We start from the raw sequence: 14,495 nt of genomic DNA, 5'->3' as shown, positions 1-14,495 counted from the left end.
AAGCTTCAGGGAGGATTTGGCTTGCAACAAAATCAGTGTTGTGTTGACTGGTTTGCATAAAGTATCTCTCCCCATCAGAAATACCTATGGTTCTGTGAATAGTTAAGACTGTGTACGCTGGAAACCCAGCATGGACTGGGAACAAAGGATGAGAAGTGCATTAAGGTTTGAAAATCCTCTTAAACCTTGACAATTTCCTCCTGGGGCAGACAACTAAGACAAGGCCAAAGCATTTCCTAAGAGACCTTCAAGGTTTTAATATACAAGCCCAAACCCAATTCCAAATCTCACTTAAATTAGTGTAAATCAGTCAAGACAATGGTGCTTGAGAAATGAGGTCAGAATCAAGTTTTTTTCTTCCAAACTGTTTAAAGCTTTATTACACAGACAAGTCAGATTTCAGCATCTTAATTTTTAGATGCATGTCATAAGCAAGAGTTTTCACTGAATTGCCTACCATTCCATGGACATTGGCAGAAAATGAATGGAAGTTATCAAATCTCTGCTGTTTTCTTTCTACTGGCGGTGGTAGGAGTGTCTGCTGCCCTAACTTGACTTGAATGAGATCTATAGTTGTTGGAAGAGAGACTCCTAAGGATATGCAGCTTCTTGCAGCCAATTTGATATGTGCTGATGGTTTTCACTCTGCACCTGCATCTCCTGACCGGATATTGGAGTAATATTGATCAGGTGCAGAGTGAAATCTTCTGTTTGTTGGTTCCCGTTTGGTTTCTGGGATTCTCAAGGGACTGTTATATTGAGTGCTTCTCTGTGTTCAAGAGGGAATTCTCCAGCATCAGGTACAGCAGCACTTGATGTAGACTGTCCAGAAAAAGCAAAAACAAGGATTCATTAAATGGGTTTTATATTTTCTCTAAAAAGCAAAACTCCTTAGCCTGTGATGACAGTTGCCATACTTATCCCTAGTGTAATTCCATTGAAACTAAAAGTGTTAGCACCAGCTAATTTATCTGATTGTCTTTACTTACTTTTTGACCTTTTCTTTGAGGCCAGTACACACACATGTATCTTTGGAACTTTAACAAAATTAACTAATGGATTTAGGGGAAGATTTTCAATTAAATAAGACTTCCAATTGAATATAAGAACCTTTGTGTTTATGCAGCATTGCCAACTATTGGGACTTCATTCAGAATCTCTTGTCATTTATTGTTTGACTTAATACCAAAAATAAATGAATAAATAAAAATAAAAATCTATCAACCTTCCCGACAGGAAGGAAAAGCTTCAACTAAAGGCTGAAACTAAAAGAACTCTACATGCATTTTCAAAAATCATGATTTTAAGGTTAATCTTGTGATTTTTGGAGCCTTGACTTTTTTGGAGCCTTGAGCAGCCAGAATTGGCTATACTGCCTTTGTAGATCTTTCACTAGCTCGCTTTAAAATTAGAGGAGATGATTAGTCTACTAAGGCAGGCCATGTAGCTTCTGCTGTATAGGACCCAGTGACCCTTCCATGGGTCTTGGGAGCTCACCATGTCCCCTCACATGGACAATGAAAGAGAAACACAGGAAGATAAGACAGGTCTCTCTGCCCACACCTCTGGAGGTATTAAGAGCCATTCTCCGCTGCAATCCCTAATCTGCCAAAATCTCTCTCACTGATAATATAGTCCTTGCCTGAGTAAGGACTGCAGGATTGGACTCAGTAAGGTAATATATTTAGAAGAATAATTTAGTTATTATTCCAGCGCAGCAATATTGCCTTCTACATACCTATCTCTTCTATATTTGTCTATGATTGCACATAGGCATGATAATGAGAGCCAATAACAGAAAAGGATTGTTGAGTTATATGCCTCATACCTACTTGTGCAGGTGACACAGTTTATAATTTTCCTGATAGCAAGGATTCCTGCCAAAGCAGCTTATTATGATTATATATGTGGGGGAAAACTTTCTAAAGCAGTGATTCTCAACCAGGGTGCCAAAATTAGGTAGTACTACTAGGTTTGAAAACATGATTTACAAGATAAACCCAGAGATTTCAAATATAAATCCATAGTTGTGGTCTGTCTGTGCTCTTTAGACCAGAAGAACTGCTCTATTATTATTTTTCTGTAGTCAAAGCAGAGTGAACACTAAGAGGTGGCAATTTCTGAGGTGGTTCACAAGTCTATCCAAGGACACCACGAGTTGCAAAAGTTAAAGAACCACTGTTCTAAAAGTTTGTATGGCTAATCACAGTTCTTTCTAGAGACAGTAAAAAGATAGTCAAATAGTGTCACACAGAGAGGTCTTAAAATGGGAGAAAACATTTACTTTCCTACAATGGCTCTGGCTCAGCACTGAAGATCGATGCTAGTGTGCACATAGCTCAAAGCTACTTGCATGTTATTCACTCCTCAGAGAGATAGAATTCCTTCAATTGGAATTTTATCTATTTAAGTCCTGTTAGTATAATCAGTCTATTAAAACTGGAGGTGTTAATTTTCCAGTAATCACAGCACTTTCTCTTTCTTTCTCCCAAATTAAAGGACAGCCTTGTGCTGTATGGATAAAATGTAGTAATGCTTTTAATGCCAGGCCATGATTTTAGACCTCCAGCTGTTTTACTGGTTGTGTAAGTAAAAATAAGATAATGTTATGCTTGGTAACCATGGTTTTTGTAGGCATTCACATTTTACAAATCACTGCACAGTATGCAAACCATTATATATTTTTAAATGCTTAAATTCAAGCATAGAGTCTACCACTTCCATTATTTAAGGAGGGGGACTGCTAGACTGTGAAGAGTGATATATTCTATCAAGCTACTGTATGGAGTTATATCATCAGTGCAAATCATGTGAAAACGTGCTTTGGCTAGACAAGAAAGGAGTATTCTCTGCCATAAAAACTATACTACAGGAAGCTAGACAGAATCATTGACTTGGCGTAATATATATTGAGTAAAATTGTATTTGTTCAAATGATAGAATCGAAAATAAGTGCAGAAAGAAAGCAACCATGACATACTTGTTTATTTTCTTCTCTCCACAAAAAAAACTTGCCTCGACTTGAAACAAAGGGATTGATTCTTACCACCAGTTTTCTCTCACCAATTTTATGCTCCTTGACTTCTACAGAGTTACTCTTGGTTTATACCAGCCTGAGTAAGATGAAAATCAAGTTCACAGCAAAGGATTTTATTGGCTTATATTACACACCAACACGTAAAGGTATGCAAGCATTATACCCTAGCAGTGTAATCATAGGTAAAAGGTATTTAATTAAATCTAAATAAATCTTAACCGGAATATCTGTCTGTATGAAAACTCTGGTAAGTGGAACTATTGTAAGCCACATCTGCTCTCAGAAACAACAATCATTCAGAATAAAATATTTTTAGAAGCAGATTACATTGCACTGATTAGGAGAACAAGCAAGGATAATGGATAGTATTCAGCTGCACCTGAAATTGCTTTTAGAGTTTGGTATCTTATATGTAGAGGAGGAAAAAATGTCTTCTACTTACTCTTTAAGTTTTCAGAGACCACTCATAGTGCTCTGAATATGTAGTGCTCTCAATTTTAGTTAAAAAAGGCTAATATTGTAAAGTCAGACCTGATTAATCAGGGTGGAGCTGTTCTATACATATGTCTGGAAATAAAAATTATTTGGATATTTTTTAAGGTTGTTAGTTGTAGCCATGTTGGTCTCAGGACATAGGCAGACAGGACACATCCAGACAAGCATGCACATGCCTTTTGCAATGTCTCAAACCCCTTTGAGACACTGCAAGAGGCAGTGGTGCAAGCTGCAGGGACCTGGACCCAGCTTCATGCCAGGTAAGTAGAGGGTTAGGGAGCTAGAGTGGGGGGGGACCATGGGGGGGGCCCTGCCCAACCCTAGCCCCTGTTTGTTCGCCATCCCCCACCCACTCACTGTCCCACTCAGCCCCAGCCCCCTGCACCAGCAACCTGGAGCCAACCGGGAGAATCCCTGAATTGTCTCCAGCCTCCTGATCGCTCCCCCACTCATCTCCAGCCTCCTGCTCGATTCCATCCTCTGAAGGACAGGAGACAGAGCAGAAAAATGAGCAGCCCCAACACCCACAGTCCCCACCACACCTATCCACACACTGATCTGCATCCTTCCACATCCCTCCAAACTCACCCAGGAAGTATGGTTGGGATGAATGGACTGCAAGGTGAATAGTAAACTGGCTAGGCTGTCAGACTCAAAGGATAGTAATCAATGGCTCAATGTCTAGTTGGCACCTGGTATAAAGTGAAGTGCCCCAGGAATCAGCCCTGGGGCTGGTTTTGTTCAATATATTCATCAATTATCTGGAAGACGGGATGGATTGCACCCTCAGCAAGTTTGCAAATGACACCAAGATGGCGGGGGGAGCAATAGATACGCAGGAAGGTAGGGCTAGGATTCAGAGAGACCTTGACAAATTGGAGAACTGGATCAAAATAAATCTCATGGGGTTCAATAAGGACAAGTGCAAAGTCCTGCACTTCAGACACAACAGTCCCATACACCAGTACAGGCTTGGGACCAACTAGCAAAGCAGCAGCCCTACAGAAAAGTACATGGCAGACAATAAACTGAATATGAGCCAAAAGCGTACTCTTGTTGTGAAGAAGGCTAACAGCATACTGGGCTGCATTAGTAGAAGCACTGCCAGCAGACTGAAATAAGTGATTATTCTCTTCTATTCGGCATTGGTGAGGTCACATGTGGAGTATGGAGGTGTGGATCCCTTTGAATTATACTTGTGAGTATTCACATACTTTTGAATGATCATAGTCATCTTTCATGGTCCCCTTAGACAGTCTGTGGACCCCAGGTTGAAAACCAACGATCTAGACTATTGTCGGTGGCAGATGACAGAACAAGGAACAATGATCTCAAGTTGCAAGAAAGGAAGTTTAAGTTAGTTATTAGGAAAAAACTCTCTCGTGAGAAGGGTAGTACAGAACTGGCACAGGCTACACACAGAGACTGTGGAATCCTCATCCTGAATGTTTTTTTAAGACCAACTAGACAAAGCTTTGGTTGGTATGATATAGTTGGAGATGGTCCTGTTTTGAGCAGATGGTTGGACTAAATGACCTCATGAGCTCCTTTTCAACCCTAATTTTCTATGATTCTATTAATTATATTATGTATTATTATATTTGCTTTATATATTTATATTTTATATATATATATTTACTGTGTCTGACAACCTCTAAATCATGATATCAGCTGAAAAGGCATAACTTTTTTAATATTTATTTTATGTTCTTTTTCATTGTGCCCTGGGTGCTGAGCTTTTAGGATGTATTCAGATGAGGTTGGCAAACTTTTTTTCCCACAACTGCAACTTCTAGTAAAGAAAAGCTGAGATGCTCCCAGATTCACTTTTCAATCAGGTGCTAGGGCTCAATTTAAAATATCAAATATAGCAAGCCTAGCATGAAAAATATTAGGAATAGCAACAATGGGAAGTTCTTGTGGCCTACCCAGAAGGTCACCACATTTATGCAATTTCAAACCAAGTATTTAGAGTATTCTATATCATTTGCAGGAGTATGGACTTAAACACACTATTTACATGTTTCAAATATTTTCAGCACAAAATCAAATGTGTTTTTAAAAATAAAAAAGAGGGGAAGTGACAGGGAAGCAAGAGAAATATGTACCTAAATTGGAAGACCCATATGTACAGGAACAGTTCTATAGAACAGTACCTGATATATATAGGTTCTTGTGTTCACTCTCTGCCTTCAATAAAATATTTTAGAAGTAGGTGGGTGTAGCTAAGTGGAAACAACTACCAAAGGCAAAAGGTACCACTTGCTGGGTTAGACAAACACTGGTGGCTTTATTTTTCATTCTTTCTGCTTTTATTTTCTAGTAGTTCTATCAGAAAAGACTATGCAAATATTTTTCTCCCTAAAGGCCAACCCAGAACCTTCAGAGTTGGTTTAGAAAGGAAGTAAGTCTACATAGTAACATCTTCATTAATGATCTGGATATGGGAGTTGGATGACACCAAATTATGGGGGAGGGCGGTCAAACCGCAGGACAGGCTAGGGATACAGGCCGACTTGGACACACTCTCAAGGTGGGCCAATTAAAACCTGATGCCCTTCAATGCAGAGAAGTGTAAGGTGCTGCACCTCAGTAGAAAGAACCCCAAGCACACTTACAGGCTCGGCAGTGCTACGCTCGCTAGCACCACGACCAAAAGGGACTTGGGGGTCTTGATCGACCACAAGATGAATATGAACCACCAATGTGATGCTGTGGCTGGCAAAGCTAACCAAACTCTGGTGTGAATCCACCAATGCATCTCACACAAAACCAGGAAAGTCATCCTCCCACTTTACTTGGCCCTGGTGAGACTGCAGCTGGAGTACTGTGTCCAGTATTGGGCCCCTCACTTCAGGAAGGACGTGGAAAAGCTTGAGAGTCCAGAGGAGATCCATGGCCTGGAGGGAAGGCTGTACAAGGAGCAGCTGAGGGACTTGGGACTCTTCAGTCTGGAGAAGAGAAGGCTCAGGGGGGACTTGGTGGCAGCCTACAATTACATAAGAGGGGTACATCAGGACCTGGGAGAACATCTGTTCACCAGAGCTCCACAAGGGATAACAAGGTCTAACAGCCATAAACTCTGGGAAAGCCAATTTAGACTGGATATAAGAAAAAAGTTATTTATGGTGCATGTGTCCAGGGTCTGGAACAAACTCCCCCCAGAGGTGATGCAAGCACCTACTCTGGACTCCTTCAAAAAACAGGTGGATATATTTCTTGCTGGGATCATTTGATCGCAGCTGACTTCCCTCATATGGCGGGGGGGCTGGACCCAATGATCTCTCAAGGTCCCTTCCAGCCCCTAATGTCTATGAAATCTATTAATAGTAAAAATACAGAAATTATTACATTTTTATATTTTCTCCCCAGAATAATAGTTTTACAAGCTATGGCTACGTACAGACATTCAAAAAGTCCAAAGTGGGATCCATCTAAGTTACATGGTTTTCTGTAACTGGCATAGTTTAGATCAGTAGTAAACAGAACAGACATCTACCCTTTGGTGTGGGGTAGGGGAGAACAAATCTTAGACAAGGTTCCATTATTTTTAAACCAGTCTATGTATGCTTTACTTCTGTTCTGTTATGGGTACAGACCAGTTTTGTGCACCAAACTTCTGTTCTGTTACAGGTAGAGGCCAGTTTCCACACTTATACCAGTAAAAGTATGATGTCTGTACCTAGCCAATGATTCTACAGGGTATTAAGCATGTCTCAGAAGTGCTTTAAAGAAACAATAATTTATGGCTTCTGCTATGCCAATCAAAAGGAAATGTTACAATACTGGCACTCTTCTATCAAGAAGAAGGCATGGTTCAACAATGTATTTAAACTTTTTTCTTTGGGGTGAGGAAAGGAGAGGTTAGAAAAGGTGCATAACAATTTTCTCCAACCAATGCACCCAAACACAGAAGAATTTTATTGCTATGCTTTGCATCTTTACTGAATAGAAGAGTTATTAAAAATAGTAAATAATTCCTAGTTTAAACAGCCCCTAAATGTTTATATTCTGCAAGCTAGTTTTGCTGGCAATTAGAAATAATTCAACTTGACTCCTTTCTCTCTGGAAAGTGATTTGCCTTGTGCAGGACATTAGCTTCTTCATTAGGTTTACAGAGTGATTGGAAAATGTGAAAAACAGAAAGAACCTTCATTAAAAAAAACAAAAAAACAAAAAAAGAGGTATTCTAAATTAGTATAAAACACAGTCTGCTTTGGGAACACCTGTCTCCAAACTCAAACATCATTGCAGAGCATAGACATCCTTAAAAATTAATGAGAATGTGGTCTTCCAAATGTTTTAATTTCAATCACTCTTAGTTATGATACATATCAGTTGCCAACTTAATAGAAAACATTGTATTTGCTTTGTCACATTTCAGAATGAAGTGTACTCTCCATTTACCAGTCCGATATATTTGAAAAACAGGGGGGAAAACACTCCAGAGATCCAGAAAGATGAGTCCTGGCTACAAAAGATTCATTCTAAAGCCAATTTTCCACAGTTCAGGGTTTGATTGGTCCAGGTAAGCCAAATTAGTTCATGTCATTAACATTTTTAAATTTAAAAATTACCAGCTTACTCTTTTACATTTCTATATTAAAGCATGAGCATCTTGCAGAAACTCTTCCAGGCCTCATGTAGATTTCATTGACATTAGGGCTGGGAGGGACCTCGGAAGATCATTGAGTCCAGCCCCCGATACATATGGCATTATGTATTGCAGATGAAGAATCTCTGAAGTTCAACAAATCTCCTTAATACTGAGGATGGACTACCTGTAAGCCTAGTTTCAAAATAAATTTGTTCTCCAATACAGACATGTTCTCCTCCCCTCAATCACGCAGGCTTTAGAATGATAGGAAAGCATTACAGAATGATTATTCTGATACGTGCATTGTTCTACCCAATCCCACTTCAATCTTTAAGGGGAGAAAAAAATTCTCTTATTCATCTCTTACAGAAATTTGACCCAAATAACTGTGTCAGAGTTGCAATCTACGGGCGCGTCCAAATGAGTGCAGACATGTGGTATGCAAAGCCACAGACTCATGTAAAAAAAACCCATGCCTTAAAAAAGTAGTGTAGTGCACATAGCAGCAGCATCCGCCACAGGAAACTGCAGCGGGCTGGAGCCATGATCCAGCTGCTGGCCAGGCTCCGTGCTGCCAGATTGCTATGGCTGCAGCCCCAGGAGGCCCTCAGGAGCCCAGGTAAGGCTGCTGGGGCCTGCCCAGATGCTGGCCTGAGCCTCCTCTACCCCCCACCCAGGGCAACATGCTGCGCACCAGAATGCACATGCATGGGGATTTCCCAGGGACAAGCATTTATGCCACTGCTCTTTGTCCCCGGGGAAATGCACGTTCCCGCTAGTGAGGAAGCACCCTATGCAGATAACTTTCTAAACATCTAAACGTTTATGGTTCCTTCAAGCTCTCTCAATTCTGATCATTACCCTGTTGCTGGAAAGCTCACTCAGGTGAAAAAAAAAATTTATATTTGTCACAATTTTTAATTTCCAGTCTTGAACAAGCCACACAGTCAGCATGACTAAAAAACTTAAAATTGATTACATTTTATTGGCAATGGGAACTTGCCTTGATAAAAGAAGAATCAGAGCAAGGACAATGGCAGAAGTGTATCTCCACCCTCCCCACCCCCGGCACCACCACCTTTAAAGTAGTGATGTATTTTGGGAAGTGCTATAAATATAAAACCTGATAATTTAGTGACTCTTTTTCATTTAAATGCAGCAATTCCTTCTGACTATGTAAAACCACTGGTGCAAATCCACAGCATAGATGGATCAAGTCACTAAATACCAGTTTGTACCAACAAAACATTCCATGATTTCAAGCAAGAGGAAACTTCACCAAACATGGTCAACATGTGTGCATTGAGTAATACAATCAGATGCTGTTGAGGTTTCATGAGGGTAGGCATTTATAAGAGATTAGCTGAACTAATACTAGGATTCTGGAAATAAATCTTTCATGAATACAAAGCATACTTAAGAAAAAAAAATCACTATTGCAACAGAATCAAGACTATGTCTGTATGTGCAGTATGAGAAGATAGGCATTGTTGTGGCAGAGTAAACCCCCAAGACCTTGATTCATGCTAGTTTTATGTTGGTGAAACTCAATTTTTATTCCATGAAAATGCCTTCTGAATTATACTAGTGACAGGGGAAGAAAAATCAGACCTTTACTGTAGGCAGGCAAAGTTACAGTTTATACTGGATCCTACAATCTCACCATCATCCTCGCTTGCTGATTCATCAGCTGACTGAAGGAGTCAGCTTTGTTCTGTTTGTTACAAGTTAATCATAACTAATAATCAAATCCATTCAAACCACTAAGGTTTAACAAACAATAATGCAATCCAGAAAGGGGGGGAAAGCTTTAGTTAGTTGCCAAGGGTTTAGAAAATTACTTAGCATGATACCTGCTGTGATAAAGAAAAGAGAAAATATAAATGACCAAACGCCAAGCATGAGAGCAAGTTGTGCTCGTGGCGTGGGGAAGTATTGGGCGCGGCCTGATAGCCGTGAGATCGGCGGTCCCGGCCCGCGCTGATTGGCAGGGGGCGGGCAGATGCAGCCCGTTTAAAAGGAAAAGTGCGCGCGCCAAAAAGCTGGGACCCACGCCATATCGGAGAGGCCTGATCACCCTCACCGGAGGTCCTGCATCCACAAAATCCCTTCCCCCTGGACGCCCCCATCATGACCGAATTTAGAGCTCTCGAGTTAACAGCGAGTTTATTCTTGAAACTGCTGTGAAGGAAACCACCTATACAAAAGTGTGAGTAAAGCATTTATTTGTTATACCACCTCCTTGGTGTTTTCTGTTGACGGAGGGAGAGACAGGAGAAGGAGGAACAAGGCCCCGTAACCCTTTCGTCCCCGGCCTGTTCGCGTAATACTTTTCTGGGCCCAACCACCCATCGTCAGGTTGGTCACCTGCATTCCACAAAGAAACAGGAAATGTATAGATGAAGATGCAGCAACAAAATCCTGAAACCCCCAGGGCTCAGGGCTTTAGGCTTGCCTCACTCCACTACAGAGGAAAGAAATGCTCTAATGTTTGAGAAGTGACAGGAGCAGAGTGCTCCTTTAACATTCTTGGGACTGGACATTTCTCCCAGTGCTTGAAGTGTCACATCAGTAGGAACAGAGCTGAGCAATTTGATGTGACATGATCCCCAAGAATTTGGAAGAGTTTCCACTGGAAACACTTATTAAAATAAATACTGATACATACGGAATACACTCTATGCCTTCCATTCGCTACAAAGGAAATCAAAGCACAAGAATATATGGGTCAGCCAAAAGCAACATGGTCCTTGAAGAAACCCAGAGTTAAAAAATATAGACCACACTTTACATTTCAATACACCTGACTGTTGCTTCCTTTTTCATCCCTGGCTCTAGAAGAGGAGTTGGCCAAAATCCTCAGCCATTAGCATCAGATGGATCATACAGCAGAACAACATACAGCTCAACACCAATGGGGCTCCCCTCAGTTGTTTCTGAACATGGGTTGCGGCAACAGCAGCAGCACATAAAAGATACAGAATTATTCTGTAAAATACTCTTGTCCCATAGACCTTGCTAGCTCACTCTTTGCCCAAAAGAACTAGGAGGATCAGATAACAAGATGGGTCAGATGTCAATATAGAAAAGTTTTGATGGTAGATAGGAAGAGTGTTTAAAGATGGTTTTAGAGGGGAAGGAACAGGAGGAGGAGTTACTGCTACTACTATTAATACTAATAATATCAATAATACAAATAATCCTTGAGTGTGTGCAGGCTTCCTACTCCGCATTGGTAAGGTACACCCATAGGACAAATTAGAACAAGCTCCCACCCCTTTCAATGATCCTTTAACCCTTCTGCTTGGCATGTAAATATAAAAAGGGGTGAAGCCTTTTATATTTACAGCCCCTGCAGAAGAATGCAATAGTATTTGATCTTAGTACAGGGGAAGAACTAGGCAGGGGCCTCAGGCGTATTGTGTACATGGAAGTCTCTACGTTTTGTCTCCCATTTACTCACCATTCCTGATGTAAGTGAGATGCTTACAGGAAGTGAAGCAGACTCGAACCAAGCTGAATACTCATATAGTGAATAAAATTCAGTGCCTTCTCTTCAGGCCATCCCCTTCCTTATTAACCATGTATAGAGACCCGACTTTGTTGAAGGCCTCCTAACTGAGCTGTTCATCATCAGAACAGCGCTCATGACACAAACTGAGCTAATGCATGGTAGCTGGTCTCCAGTGCTTATCTAAATTCAGCTACTACCCTCCCCACATGTACAGGTTCTGCTGCTGTGCTCTTGGTTGCCAGATAACTATCTTTGATGTGGTGGCAGTGGACATCAGCCTCAGTTCACCCCTTTTTACATTTACATGCCAAAACTCTTGGCAGACTCCTTAATAGAACAGCTGTTGTATATTTTACACTGTTTTAAGGCTTATCACCCATTTAGTCACTGATGCTGCAGTACCCTAAGCAACTTGTAAGCTTGGGGAAGTGCTTTTTACACTTAATTATTAGTTATTATATTAAGCTAAGACCTTGGGATTCCTCATGACCTGGCCTGGCTGACAGAGACTTTTCTGAGGCTGAGAAGTCCTTGGGTTTCATCTCAGTGCAGCTGAATCTGTAGCTCTTTGATTTCCTGCCTCTCTGGAGGGTGCCACTTTGGATTTTTTATCAGATAAACAGATCACTACCCCAGATTGCAGCTGCTTTGTAGAACTAGGTCAAGCTTAGGAGCAAACTGTGCCTTCCCCTGTTTGGCATTAGAACCATCCAAGAGGAAAAGTGACTGCTTGCTGGATCCTTGTCATGGGTATAGCCAACTTAAACAGTAGAATGCCTATATACACTTAGTATGCAGAAAAGCATCCTCAAAGGGGTCCATTCAGTACGGGTGTTTTCAGCAGCTGCTACTTGGGTGTTTGTTCACATACATGCACACATTTATGTATTTGTGAGTTATTTACTGTATTTATATATCCTGTTCTACTGAATTTATCCATGGCTCCATACAAACCACCCATTTACCTTCTTTCTGGGTGGGACCTCATCTGAGCTCAAACTCTGCCTGGAACTTTTGTGAGTGCACACGGACAGAGGATTGCAGCGCATCCTTCTTCCCTGTTTCTTACCCTTTTTTGTCCAGGGGCCAAATATATTCCTGGTTCTTACACTGGGGCGGTGCAACAGTTCGGAGACCAGCACTAACAATAGCACTACAGTCTCCAAAATGGGCATGGGGACAGCAGGGTCACGGAGAAATTCTGTCCGCTCTCTCTTTCCCACATTCAAAAAAGATTGTGCCGGGAAACATTCTGACCTATACTCTTCAGGCATGCTGCACTGTAAGGTAGTGTAGTTTTGAATGAACTGGCTTTAACTGACAACCTTGCTGTTGCAGTACAGAGCTCAGCACTCCCGAATATTTACACCCTGCTTTTGGAACAGGTTTTGCAGCTCACCATACAGTATCATACTGCTGCTGTTAGATTACTACTGCTACCTGAATCAGCTAGTTTAAGCCTAACTGAGCTAGTTTTAAGCTACACTACTACAATCACATTAGGTCACAATACTTTTGAGCCTCTCTAGGCTCCTTACCACTTACCCATGACTTAAGAGCCAGCTCTAGCCCTTTATTTGAAAGATGATTCCAATTAATTGGAAAGCTTATTTCACCCTGAAATAGACATGTAGGTACAAAGGAACTCTAGATGCAAAACTCCTCTGAGTTTTTGGACAATCAAACTGCAAATTTCAGAGCTTTGGCCATGTCTACCATCAATAAGAGCTAAATGGAAAAGGACTAAAACATTGACACAAAGGATATGCAAATTGGCTGGGATATAAAAAGAATTTCCCCCTTCCACACCTCACCTCTGCCCCTGAACCTGAGCTACTCACTCACTGTTTCAGAAAAGTTCCTATCATTTTGGGGTCCTGAATTAATATTTCAGTTCTTTTGCCCTTGTGACTAGAAACACTGAAATACAACTAAACATCAAGTTTCTCCCATTCCTTCTGCTGAGAATTAAAGGAGGAGTTAGAGGGGAAAAAACCTCCCAAGAACCAATGTTCTCACAACATTTCCAGAGCAAGCACCTTAGCTAAGCTTTGAAATCTTAAGGGCTTCCACAAACCAGTCCTCTACACCCACATGCAGCTCCTCTCCTCAGAAAAGTCACTCCAGGAGTTAGTGCAAACTAGCACTGTGGCAGCAAATGCACCAGAGCTATACTACCTTACGCTAGCTAAGGATGTGCCCCGTAGTTTCTAACCATGTGCATCCGATTGATTTTGTTGGAGCAGAGATGCTGCGCATACAGCTTTTCCCAGTGAAATCACAGAGTCAAAGCCAGGATGTGCACCTCTTTGTCTGCATATCACACAGCAGAAGCCTAGGGATATCTTGTTTAGGTCCATTGTGGGGATCTAAACATTCATTTGCTTCTTAGAGACGGATAAATGGTGCTGACAACTGTTTGTCTGCAGAGCAGCAAGGCAGATTTTGATTAGGCTTCACCGAGTCCTAGATTCCACGTTCCAGTAACCACATGCTGTGGAGTGTGGAAGACTCACAGGTGACTGACCCCAAAGTCTGTGGCAGAAATTCTCACTGAAAGGCTGACAGCTGAACAGAGCTTCGGCCCAGCTGGAACAGAGGGAGGAAGCTGCAGAGCAACAGAGGAAATGATGTATGAATTCTGAGAGCCAAAAACTAGTTTCTGGAATGCAAAACAGGTTGCTCCCGATAAAAATAACACACCACTGGGTTGATGCAGCAGATGAATTAATTGTGCCATTTGCATGACATCCTGATGTAGCTTAAATGTATTAATAACTGCTCATCCCAATAACAGCTTTTTTCCCCTGCCACATGAGGGGGGAAAATATCCATCTGATTTTTTTAGATGA

The 14,495-nt window shown here is 41.3% G+C and overlaps 1 long non-coding RNA gene across 1 annotated transcript in view; it reads right to left on the bottom strand.

Annotated features, from left to right (window-relative positions):
- Positions 1 to 526: 526 nt before the first annotated feature.
- Positions 527 to 14,495, bottom strand: part of LOC102374138 — a 41,833-nt gene continuing 27,864 nt past the window's right edge. Inside the window, exon 3 of the long non-coding RNA XR_323615.3 lies at positions 527 to 822. This is a non-coding gene — a long non-coding RNA (uncharacterized LOC102374138). The remainder of the gene's footprint in view (positions 823 to 14,495) is intronic.

This window comes from Alligator sinensis, unplaced genomic scaffold (genome assembly GCF_000455745.1).
Source record: "Alligator sinensis unplaced genomic scaffold, ASM45574v1 scaffold361_1, whole genome shotgun sequence".
Taxonomy (NCBI): Eukaryota; Metazoa; Chordata; order Crocodylia; family Alligatoridae; genus Alligator; species Alligator sinensis.
This window is presented reverse-complemented; position numbering and strand designations above follow the sequence as displayed.